We start from the raw sequence: 12,119 nt of genomic DNA, 5'->3' as shown, positions 1-12,119 counted from the left end.
GATATCTGCATCTTCTTTATCCCAAAAGCTATAGGTAAAGTATGCCTTTCGTTGATACCAAAGCCAACAACCCTCTATTCCTCATCATTTATATATGTATCTATACTTAAACCAAAAGTTGAACGTATATCCAGTTTGATATGTGCCGAGGACCTAGAAATGGGAATTCTATTGGGTATCGGTGGGGGTGAAACAACGAAGGTGGATGAGGTTTGATAAAGTAAGTCGAGACAACAGACAGATGAAATGAAATGAAAATGCACCACAAGGTTGGTTAGTTGCGCCGGGCTTTGTCAGAAGGTCCCTTATAGCCTAGACACAAGAATCTATATTCTATATATATTTTATGAGAATATAGGATGATGGTGGCTCTGGTTCTGGTTCTGTTTCTGACTCTGGCCAGCTAGCAGCCATTCATTGAGCAATGATGCAACTTAAGGGTTGACTTCGGATTATGTTTTACCTACAAACATACGTTGGCATTTTGAAGGGTTTCCCAGACATGTGAAACTTGCATAATATTTCCTCTTATTGCAAAATATACATTATGTATTTGTTTTCATATGTATATGTTTTCGATGTATGTATGTACATTTAAAAAAAGGGATACTTTCCCTCAAATATGGAAAGATACATCCAGGCAATTTATAAACTTTAAAACTTTACCTTATGATTGTAAAATATTTATTTTTTTTGATACAATACAAAACAACAACAAAAAAACTTGAACTAGACGAAAGGGGATGTTTTTGAAACTCAAAGTTCTATAAAACGAAATGAAAATATAAATAGACAAATATATGAAATTGGTTAACTTGCTGTTTTTTAGGGGTTGAAAGGGTTGAAAAACCTGGGAATAAAAGGGTAAATGGTTTTAGATATTGAAATCTATATATGGGATCCTTTTTAAACAAATTAAAGTTTAATTTGGAATTTATTTGAAGGTATACACACATAGAGACTTTATGTAGGCAGGTTTTAGAAGACCTTAACTTGTTATATTTGTAATATAGTTAAATTGGTAAGGGTAATTGTATGCCTTTGCAAATGTCAAGATGGAAAATAGTAGTTAACGAAATATTGAAATAGTAAATTATTTCTAGGGGTGCCCTGAAATAGAAGCAAATGCCGATTTTTCCATTTGGTAAAGGTTGTCAACCCTAAATAAACTTATTTGACAGCTTATAGTTCAAGAAAAAACTGGAGAATAGTCGATAAAAAAGAATTGTTAACAGTATTCCAGAAACTTTTTCAAATTTGTCAATAAAAAATAAATAAGGTGGCGCAACAGTCCTTGAAGAACCAGGGCCTAGTGACTTACAACTCTCAACCATTCCTGTGTGCGAGTAAAGTTGTCAGAGATGGAAGAAAATACATAACACAAATCCTCAAAGTTCTTTAAAAGAATGTTTTTCTGATCACTTTGATTGTTGAATGAGATGCAGAAATGACGATTTATTGCTCAGTAAAATTCAAAACTTCATGATACCAACAATTTTACAAAAAATGTGTACAAAAACTTTTACAATGCTGTAAGTAACTCAACGACAAGCCTTTATAAACATAAACTTATGATACTGGAAAAAAATTAAAATTAAGTTAAAAGGTCAGGCCCTAAAACTGAACCTTCTCGCATATCTGCTTAGTTGATTATTTGAGATTTTTCAATTGTTTTGTTTAAGAAAAAGTAAGCCAATTTGAATCAAGATAGTCGCGTCCTCAAAACAAATATTGTCAAGTTCTGACATTTTTTAGATTTTCATGCTTTCATGAACTACACATTGCTTAAAGATTGAGTTATTATTAAATTGACGAAACCTTTGCTCAATTCTTTAAGAGAGAGTAACATTTTAAGGCTTCGAATTAAAAATACAATGAAAGCATTCAAGAATTTTCAGAACATTGTGACGCCATTTAAACAAAACATTCCTTCAAGATGAAGTGGATCTCTATTTCTCTGAGCTAAGTTCTACCGAAAAAAAATACAAGTAAAATTAATAAAATTAGAATCATTTGAAATTTATTGAATTAAAAGAAATCACTTTTAAAAAGCAAGTATTAGCTTTTAAAATTATGGAACGACAGATAATCTACTCTTTCTTTTTTTCTTTAGATGGCACTATAGCGCATTGTGTTCCTGGGCGTTAAGTTATAACTTTCACCAGCTTACTCGATCTCTAGGTTGCTGCTTCCAGTTTCGAATACCAAGTTCACGCGTCGGCCTCAACTTGATCACTCCACCGGAGATGAGGCCTGCCTCTGCTTCTTGTTCCCTAAGGCTTGGCGTTAAATACCTTACGGGCTGGAGCTTCGATGTTCATTCACTCGACACGCCCTATCCATCTTAAGCGTTGAACACGCAGTTTTTTGACCAGTGGCAAGTCGCTGTACAGCTCGTATAAATCCTGATTAAATCTTCTCCGCAAGATGTTACTTAGGCTGTCGACACAAACCGGACCATAGATAGTACCCAGAACCTTCCTCTCGAAGATACCAAGAGATCCTTCATCCGCCTGGGAGAGGGGCCATGCTTCTGCACCATACAAGAAGACTGGGATGGTTAAAGTTTTGTACAGTGTCTCTTTGGTACTTCGCGATAGGGCCTTATTCCTCAACTGCTTGCTTATGCCAAAGAAACAGCGATTAGCAAGGGTAGTTCTACGTTTGATCACAGTAAATATTTGACGACAGTAAATACTTCATTAATGTCAAGACCCATTTTCTTCGCCTCAGACTCGGTATTAGAGGAAGCACCCGTCACTGCTCGTTTGGTTCTTCCCATAATGTCGATATCATCTGCATATGGAAGATATTGTGCGCAACGAGCATTTTCCAGCGTCATCCTGCTAAGTAGTATCAGTTTGGTAGGGATACCAAAACTCAACATTGCACGGTATAGTTTGTTCCTGTCTACACTGTCATAAGCTGCTTTAAAATCGATGAAAAGATGGTGTGTTTTGATGTATGTATGTTCTCGGGTCTTTTACAGGATTTGGCGTAGAGTACAAATTTAGACGATGGTAGATTTTCCAGGCCTGAAGCCACACTGGTAAAGGCCAATTAGTTCGCCAGGAAATGGCTTCAGGCGTTCACATAATAGGCTGGACAAGGTCTTGTATGCGTAGTACTCGTGGCATGATGGTTAGTGCGTTGGACTGTCATGCAAGGGGTCTTGGGTTCAATCCCTGCCTGTGACAGCTTAACTTAAAAAAATTAATTTCGCGGGTACTGCCTCTTGCGAGGAATTGACAAATCCTTCAAGAGTAATTCTTGTCATGAAAAAGTGCTTTCTCAAACTAGCCGTTCGGATTCGGCCTTAAATTGTAGGTCCCTTCCATTCCTGACAACAGTACTCGCACACAGGAATGGTTGAGAGTTATAAGTCACTAGGCCCTGGTTCACAACGGACTGTTGCGCCACCCCATTTTTGAAGGTCTTGTATGCGATGTTTTAAAGGCTAATGCCTTTGTAGTAGGCGCAGAGAAAGTAGTCACCTTTTTTATGGATCGGGCAGATAGTGCTTAAGTTCCACTCGTCGGGCATGCTTTCTTCCGACCAAATTTTAGTAACTATCTAGTGCATGCTCCCTACCAGATCTGCTCCAGCGTACTTAAAAAGCTCCGCCTACAGACCGTCATCACCGGCCGCTGGTCGGGTGGGTGAAACTCTAGATCGCCAATGGATTTGAAGTGGCTGCTTGCTGGCGGAATCGTTCACTTCATCACCATCAAGCAGTTGGTTAAAATGATCTCTCCAGATTTTTAGCATTGACTGCGTCTCGACTGCATTATTCCCCTCCTTATCTTTGCATGCTCCAGGGCGGCTAGTGCATCCCGTTGTTTTCTTTTTGACTTCTATAAAGCTCCGCACCTGTTTCCTGTTAAAACATCTCTGGATCTCCTCGGCTTCACGCTGCTAATTGGCTTTTTTCTTTCTTCTAAGCAAGTGGTTATCATCCCTTCTCTTGTGGACGTAGAGCTGGCGGAAAGATCGTGTTCCCTTTTGCTGTATGCCTCCGTTTTGGCTTGTTTGCCTGAGCACATTCGGAGTCAACCTAGTCCTCTTTTGCAGCATTCTTGATGAATTGTTTGCAAAGCTGCCAGTGGGCCTCTGGGCACATCTCGTCCGTTGTAGGGTTTTTTCGCTAGCTCTAGGGATATTCGGTCTGCAAAGGCATTGGTGGTCGCCTTCTGCTGCAGTCTTTCAACGTTGATTCTTCTCCTTGAGATTGTTGTTCGCCATGGATATTCGTACGCGCAGTTTAGCACCAACTAGGTAGTGGCCGGAATCTATGTTGGCTCATATGTACGTACGAACGCCAAGTATGCTAGAAGAGTGTCTTCCGTCAATAGCAATATGATCGATTTTGTTGCATGTTCGATCATCTGGGGACCACCAAGTACCTTTATAAATATGTGGGCGAGTAAATCTGGTGCTACTAAACGCTATGGTGAGTAGCTGCCCTGCTTTGCGTGGCCGTGTTTTCATCACACTTTAAAATTTCCTTTCATGGCCGGCTTATGAGGCCTGCGCATGACTGAGATCGTTAGAGCTGGTTCTTCAGAGCTATATCTGCTCTTTTGCTCCTACTTGCTGAGATGGTAACTCAAGTGACACAGCTCTAGATCCGATGGATCCAACGTTCGTCGTTAGTTCACCTTTCGGCTATCCAGCGGGCACCACTAAGAGGTGACGATACGATTTTCACCACCATATACTCTACTTGCAAAATAAAAAAAATAAAGTTCACGTCTTTAAACAGAGCCTTATGGTATGTCTTCTTCCCTTTCTACAAATTTTTGCGTTTATCAAAAACAAGTACATATACTTTTTAAAACTGTGACCATCGCATGCGTGCTAAGAATTTTACAGAAATCAATCTTCAGCTTTGATTTATTTATATTTTGATGATTAAATCCTATTGTGAAAAACTTACGCTCAAATTAACTTAAAAATATGTAATTGTTGTATCGAAAATGTTTTCTAAATTTTGGTAAAAACAAGCAAAGAAGCTGACTCACATTTTTTTGACTCTCTAGTTTGTAATATTTTTGATACTCAATAACTTCTAGTTAAACCACTAAAACGGTATCAAAGAAATCTTGTTATATCGCATCGTAAATTTTTGTTTACCTTAATTTGATGAATAAAGACCACTCTTAGAGATGTGAAATTAGTCCATTGACCAAAAGAAGCATCAAAATGAATATTTCAACAAGCAAATCCATCTTGAATCTATAAAAAAAAAAGCTCAGGTCCTACAATTCAACCTTCTGGTATTCCTGTTTGAATCGATGTTATTATTTTTAAAGGCGAAATATTTTAAAAACGTGTTGGTCTAAACTTCCATGTTTTAGGCCTCTCTAATCTTGACTAAATTTTAAGACGCTGAAATACCTTTCCTGTACATACGGATGAGTCTTCAAAGATGCAAAGTTTTTATTTTTTCTCTTCAAGTTACGCATAGTTCTTGAAATGTCGGTATCGAAACAAAATAAAAATAATATTTCTTTCCTTTGTTGCTTCAATCAGAAGTTGTCAACTTTTGACATTGTCTTGTCAATTATCGTCTCAAGTCCATGTAAGTTTGGTATAGAAACCTAATCTCTCCCCAATTGGTTATATATCTTGTGGTTCTGTAAGTGTGATACTACTTGTATAGAATACATCAAGGAACAAAATGATTATAATATGAAACTCCCCTATACTTAATTACATTACAAGCCACAAAACCGTTCCGCTTCGAATTCTACACAATTTAATCAATAAGAACTTCTATATTACATATAGCTTGCTTGCATTGTTGAAATCAATTAATCGCTTCGTTGGAGCTTACTTCACTCACATTGCCTATTCGTAAATAGGTATATCGAGTTTTTGAAAAGTAATGTCAACCGCCCTCAGGTAAAGAACCACAATCTCTAGACATATTATATACCCTATCAGCAACTTCACCTTCAGGTAAAGATATGTGTACTTGTATACTCGGTATAGTATATTCCTCACCCGGGCGCCACTCCATTTGGCTTCATATTAAATTTCTCCAATTTGATTAATGTCATTTTGCACAGTAATTCCAGCTGTATGCCATAAATTTCAACAAGAAAAAAAGTTCTTATTTTTTTTTTTACTTTTGCACATTTTCAATTTAAACTTTGAAACCTCGTAGGTACCTTCATACGTATCATAAAATTGTCCTATACCTTCCAATAGGTGAGGGTTTAAGGTTCCCTTTCCATTGATATGGAGAATTGCATATATGTATGCGCTGCATTTAGGGTTGACTCGTATGTCACGGAGCTCCAGGATCATAACCAAAAAAAATAAATGTGAAAAAATAAACGGTGGTTTGCACCTTTTGTGGTTCTAAAAATTCAATCGAACTGCTGATGATGCTGTAGGTAACTTTACATGCGCTGCGTTTGAACGGAAAATATTTACATTCCACCGAACGGTAACGGTAATGTGGGTATATAGAAGCTTTTCCAGGATCCAAAGTATACTTGAGACGCGGCGCCGAGTGTTTTTAGAAAATTTAACGGCATACCTTTGTTTTGCTTCCTGCGATTTTTTTCGATAGCTTTCATTTTAACTGTTTAACCGGGAAGTGAACATAGAAGAACCAAAATCATCTTGAACCTTCGTCGTCGTCGTTTCGTCTTCATCGTCCTTTGCTATAGATTGAAGACGTGGTTAACTTTTTTAAACTAGAGGTGGCATTTTATGAAATATTTTTTTTGTTTTTGAAAATGCTTAACTTATACCTAGCTTCACTTTGAATTTAATGTGAGGCTTCATGTGGAGAAAAAGAAGACTCTTGTATGCAAAATTCGTCCTGGCATATGCCGATGTGCCGTACAGTGAACTTTTACCGCTATACAAGAGTAGTTTGAAGTTTTCTTCCTTTTTTTTCTCCGCTTAAAATTCATGCAAAATTCATGAAAGTTTGAAGTGAGTGCATAGCGGGGGTGTATGTTTGAGGGATAAGGATATGGATATATGGATAAGGATAAGGAAGGACGAAGAGAGTTTTGTTGTTTTTATTCCTTCTTGAATCCATTTAAAGGATATATGCGAAAAGACGACATCTGATTTGAAAATAAAAAGGCTTCGCTAGGCTTGCTAGGCGCGTTTAAGGAGACAAAAAAAAACGAAGCATATATAATGCAAAGTTTTCTACGTAAGGATATGTTTATGGAGAGCAGTTTTATACTGTGTATGAGATGGAAAACGGTCTTATCCTATGTACTCTAGGCATTCGCGTCGAAATTTATACAATTTCTTTTGGCTTTGAGGATAATGCAGATTTGTTTTGGATTTACATATGAAGATTTTCTTTAAGTTTATGTTTTTTTTGTTGTTGTATTTTATTTTGGAGACATTTTAAAGTTTTTCGTTGAATTTTTGTTTTTGTTGTGTCTGAATGTGTTGTTTTTTTTTTTTGTTTTATTGAGGGTGATGGTGGAAAAAGTTTTGTATTGTGAATTCCCTTAATGCAGTTATATTAAAGGATGCAGTTTTTTTTTATTATGTGAAGGCAGCTTTTGTTTTTAAGGGTATGAAACTAAAGTTTGAAAATAAAAACTTTGTTGTTTTTGTGAAGAGGCATTTATGAGCTCAAGTACTCAGACTGAGATACGGATGCTTTTTGTCCTTAACGATTGTGAGCATATACTGCTTCCAGTCTTTCAAAGCAAGTGCTTTTGCATAAATTCATAATGCCTCGAAGGTTTGGTTTTGTTTGGTCTTGAATTTGAAAGACTTTCTTGACTGGCAATGTGGAGCTTGGTTTTTCTTTCTTTTTTATAGCTCCATGGAATCTGTTGTGTATCCATTTCCGTAGGTTTCTACATTGTTGTAACTTGAGAAGCCTTTCAGAGATTATTTATTTTCAATAAAACTAAGCGCCAAAAAAATAATTAAAGGTAGTTTTACATTTTTCGATTATTTCAAGAACTCGATCAAAAACTCATTTAATTCGCTTACTTTAATGTAAGCATTTACGTCAACCTTTCTGTAAGGTCTTTTTTGCTAGTCTTAAAGCTCTTTTTGAATCGAAGCATGATGTCGATACTGTCCGCCTTACTAAGCGATTCTAATCTTTATCTGTTTTCTAGAATTAATCTAATGAAGCTTCCCTAAATCGTTCTTAAATGAACTTCAAAAATATCTCAAAGCGTCATTTTATATCGATTTAGTGTTTGTCTTTCTTTATGTCACGTTACAAAAATTGACAATATTTTCTAAAATCGGTCTTCTACATTCCTAAAACCCTTTTTAATTGTTTTTTGAACGTTCGAAAAAAGTGTTAAATGTTGACTTCTTAGTTCAAAATCTTTGTCCAAAATTCAGCTATATTGGAATTTAGAACTTCTGAGAGTTAGCGCACGAAATTTTCTCGTACCTAACAGAGTATTGTTAGGTTGATTTTTTCAATCTCAGCTTTTATAAATCACCTTTTGGATTGTTTCTATGTTAACCTATGCTTATTTAAGCTTGATTGGTTTAACAGGTGATATCTAAGACGTTCATGAAAACTAAGAGGTTTCGGAATGGTGATGTTATTTCCATCGTTTTTATAAAGAAGATTTCCAAATATTACAGAAATGCTTGGAATTGTTAAAAATGTTGATCCTATAATAGAGCTGTCAACCTTACCAAAGGCTTAGTGGAAGAATATTCGTCAATAGCAAGAAAAAAATGGCACATCTTTCCTACATCTTAATTTGGTCTTCTAATTGTCAAATCATCTATAAAGATGCCTTGATATGTTCGAGTGTATGTTTTTTTTTTCTATTAACTTACCAATAATGAAAGCATTGCTTAACAGGCCGAGACTTCAATCAAGCTGCATCTTCTAGAATTTTAGTATCCTTAGTTAACCTTGTACATTTTTATGCGATTGAAATGTTTTACAGGGTTTAATATCATTCCGAGCAGATAACATAGACTTCTATGGTTTAAACATCAAATAAATGTTTTTAAAGTCTTTTTTGCTCAAACATTTCGATCTTCTCCCACGCTCCAGAAATATAATTAATAACATCGTCAGGGAACAAGTGGACTTAACTTTTATAAAGATGACTTCCAGAAAGAAAGAAATATAAAAAGAAAATGACAATGGACGCAGGACTAAACCTCGGGGAACTCCAATATTAGTAAGATAAACGAATTTTATTTAAAGAAAATAACAATGGACCAAGCACCAAGCCTTGTGGAACTCCATTATTATTATGTTAAACGACTTTTCGGTTCTTGATTTAGTAAAAGGTTATGAAAAACCACTGATTTCGAAATGGTGCTGTTATATCCAACGATTTTATACAGAACACTGCCAATGCTTTGGAAGTATTAAAAATTTTATTGATCATGTAATAGAGTTATCAACCCTACCAAAATCTCAGAAAAATATTCGTCAATAGCAGAAAAAAATGTCATGTCTTTCCTACGCCTTTATTTTATCTTCTAACTGTCAAATCATCTATAAAGATGCCTTCATAATTGATATATTCGAGTACATGTTTTTTCTATTAACTTACCAATACTCTAAGCGGTGTTTAACAGTCTGAGTCTTCAACCAAGAAGCATCTTCTAGCGATGTAGTGCCCTTAGTCATTTTGTTACATTTTCATTCGATTGACAAGTTTTACATGGGTTATTTTAATTTTGAGCAGATAACGTAGACTTCTTGGTTTAAACATCAAGTTATAAGTTCTACAATATTTTTAAAGTCTTCGTTGATTTTAACATCGCTCGAGAAATATAAAATGGACTTAACTATTATAAAGATGACTTCTAAAATATAAAAAGAAAATAACAATGGACCCGGGACTTAACCTTGGGGAACTCCAATAATATTAAGATAAACGCATTTTATTTAAAGAAAATAACAACGGACCTTGCACCAAGCCTTGTGGAACTCCATTATTTATATGATCAACGATTTTTCGGTTCCTGATTCAGTTGAAATACTTTCAGATGGATCAGACAAATAAGTGTATGAAAGTTTGAGAGATGAGTTACAAAAATTTGACTTGGTTTTAAGTTGAAAATCAACCATTGAATAGTCAATACTGATTAAAAATCTAAGATTACATATAAACCAAACAATTGTGAATCAAGAGAAAATTGAACGGTACCCGTGACCTTACTTGGTGCAGACTCATAACTCTGAAGGTTTTCCATATTCTTTAAGCAAGTGACTTTAAAAGATTCAGATAAAGCTGTAAGAAGCCAGACGATGATCATCATCTTAGTGCATCATTTCGAGCAAATTCTTAACCTTCGAGGTCATTATGGTTTTTAGCTACACCATCAATCCTTTAAGGTTTTTGAAGACCTAGGTCTTCTTATTTAACCAGGTAATTCATGCAGAGAATCTTGGTTATCTGTTGTACTGATGCGTAGACAAAAATATGTTTGTTGTTTTCAGTTCGAAAATTTTATTCTCCATCATCACTCTTCCTTCAAGACCTACAATAAATATACCTTACCTCACTACATGAGAATATTCTCAAGCTTTTTAAAAGAAGTATCCTAAATCACCCTTCCCTTAACTTAGGGAATGCAAAATTGAACCTACATCCATATAAAATAAACAAAGATTTTACCAAAAATAAATCATTTTCAAGAATTGGCCTCATTACAATTATTAAGCTTTTGTCCCCCCAAATATAAACAATAAAACCCTTAGTAAGCAAAAATATACAAATTCTTATTCAATTGTAACTGTAAATGAATACAAATCAAATAAATAAAATGCAAAATTGAACATTGGTATAGGTACGAGTGAGTACGTTGGCCTTGGTATAAGATATCTAGAAAGAGGTACCTTCTATATCAATATCAATGTATCAGCTTATTTTTCCCTGAATTCGAAATACGAATTTGACAGTATATACCTCATATACGAAAACAAGGGGCAAGTTATATTTTGTTATTTGCAAATTGTCGTATTCTTCTTTTTGAACAAAAAAAAAACAAGAAATGAACTCCTTAGTAACGGGGGTGACCATGTTTCAGGAAGTTACACTTAATTGTCTTTTTTTATTATAAAAGTGACAGATGGAATCACTAGAAAAAAGTTTTAGGCCATATTAATTTTTAAACTTTTCATTTTACATTTCCTCTCTTCCTGCTGGAATTTTTTTTTATCTTAAGAACTTTAAATATTAAAATGGACGAAGTGTTCTATGAACTTCATCAACAGTAAATTTTCCACAATTTAGAAGTGTTGTTCTAACGTTAATGTCTTGATAAAATGCCATTGAACAGATTTATCATCACAGTCTAAACTGCTGTCAAATTATAGATAGAAACCACCAATAAAACACCCTTTATAAGATTTGCAAGAAATATAAATTATTTCAGTATCATTTGCTTTAAAATTATTTTCTTAGGATCCCACTTCTTATTTGTAAAAGATATTTCGAAAAAAATAATAAAATTCGAAAGAAGCATTCTGAGAACTTAACAATGTAAGATGGTCACCATTATCATTGAGTTCGAGTATCTCATCAGTAGTTGTATCTTTCACCTCAATTTTGTTATTTTTCTTCTTATTATTATTCTTCCTGGGTGTATATTTATTTTCAATCTGCATTCACAAGATACGAGTTCTTGACGAGCATACCTACGTCTACGTGAATACATATAGTTCCGCCACATTCTAAATAAATCTTACATTTTCGACATGAATCCAATTTACAATTTCAATGAATTTTATTTAAATAAAATAATTGTCAAAAAGAAATCAACACTGTACGACCTTCTTAAAGAACAATAAGAGGATATAATTGATTTGTTTTGTCTTGATTTCGATTTTGCTTTTTGGGTATTATTTCCCCCAAAAATTCGAATTCTTATTGTTGTTTTGATGTGTTGTTGTATTGATTCAATGTTGTAATTTTATACATACAGTTGGGGTCAAAAAATAGCAAATACTTTGTGAATAAATGTAACCGAAATTGTAGAAGGAGTTCATGCTTATACCTTAGAAAGTCTCCAAAATTCGAACTTATTTTTAAACATAACAGTTAGTTAGTTCAGTTAGTTAAGGTGGCGCTACAGTCCTGTGTGAACTAGGGCTTCACCCAACAAACTTCTTCATCTAGATCGGT

At 34.8% G+C, this 12,119-nt stretch overlaps 1 protein-coding gene across 8 annotated transcripts in view; it reads left to right on the top strand.

Moving 5' to 3' along the window:
* Window positions 1-12,119, top strand: part of LOC129941922 (heterogeneous nuclear ribonucleoprotein L) — a 537,346-nt gene that overhangs the window by 141,148 nt on the left and 384,079 nt on the right. The gene's annotated exons all lie outside the window — the stretch shown is intronic.

This window comes from Eupeodes corollae, chromosome 1 (assembly GCF_945859685.1).
Source record: "Eupeodes corollae chromosome 1, idEupCoro1.1, whole genome shotgun sequence".
Lineage (NCBI taxonomy): Eukaryota > Metazoa > Arthropoda > Insecta > Diptera > Syrphidae > Eupeodes > Eupeodes corollae.
This window is presented reverse-complemented; position numbering and strand designations above follow the sequence as displayed.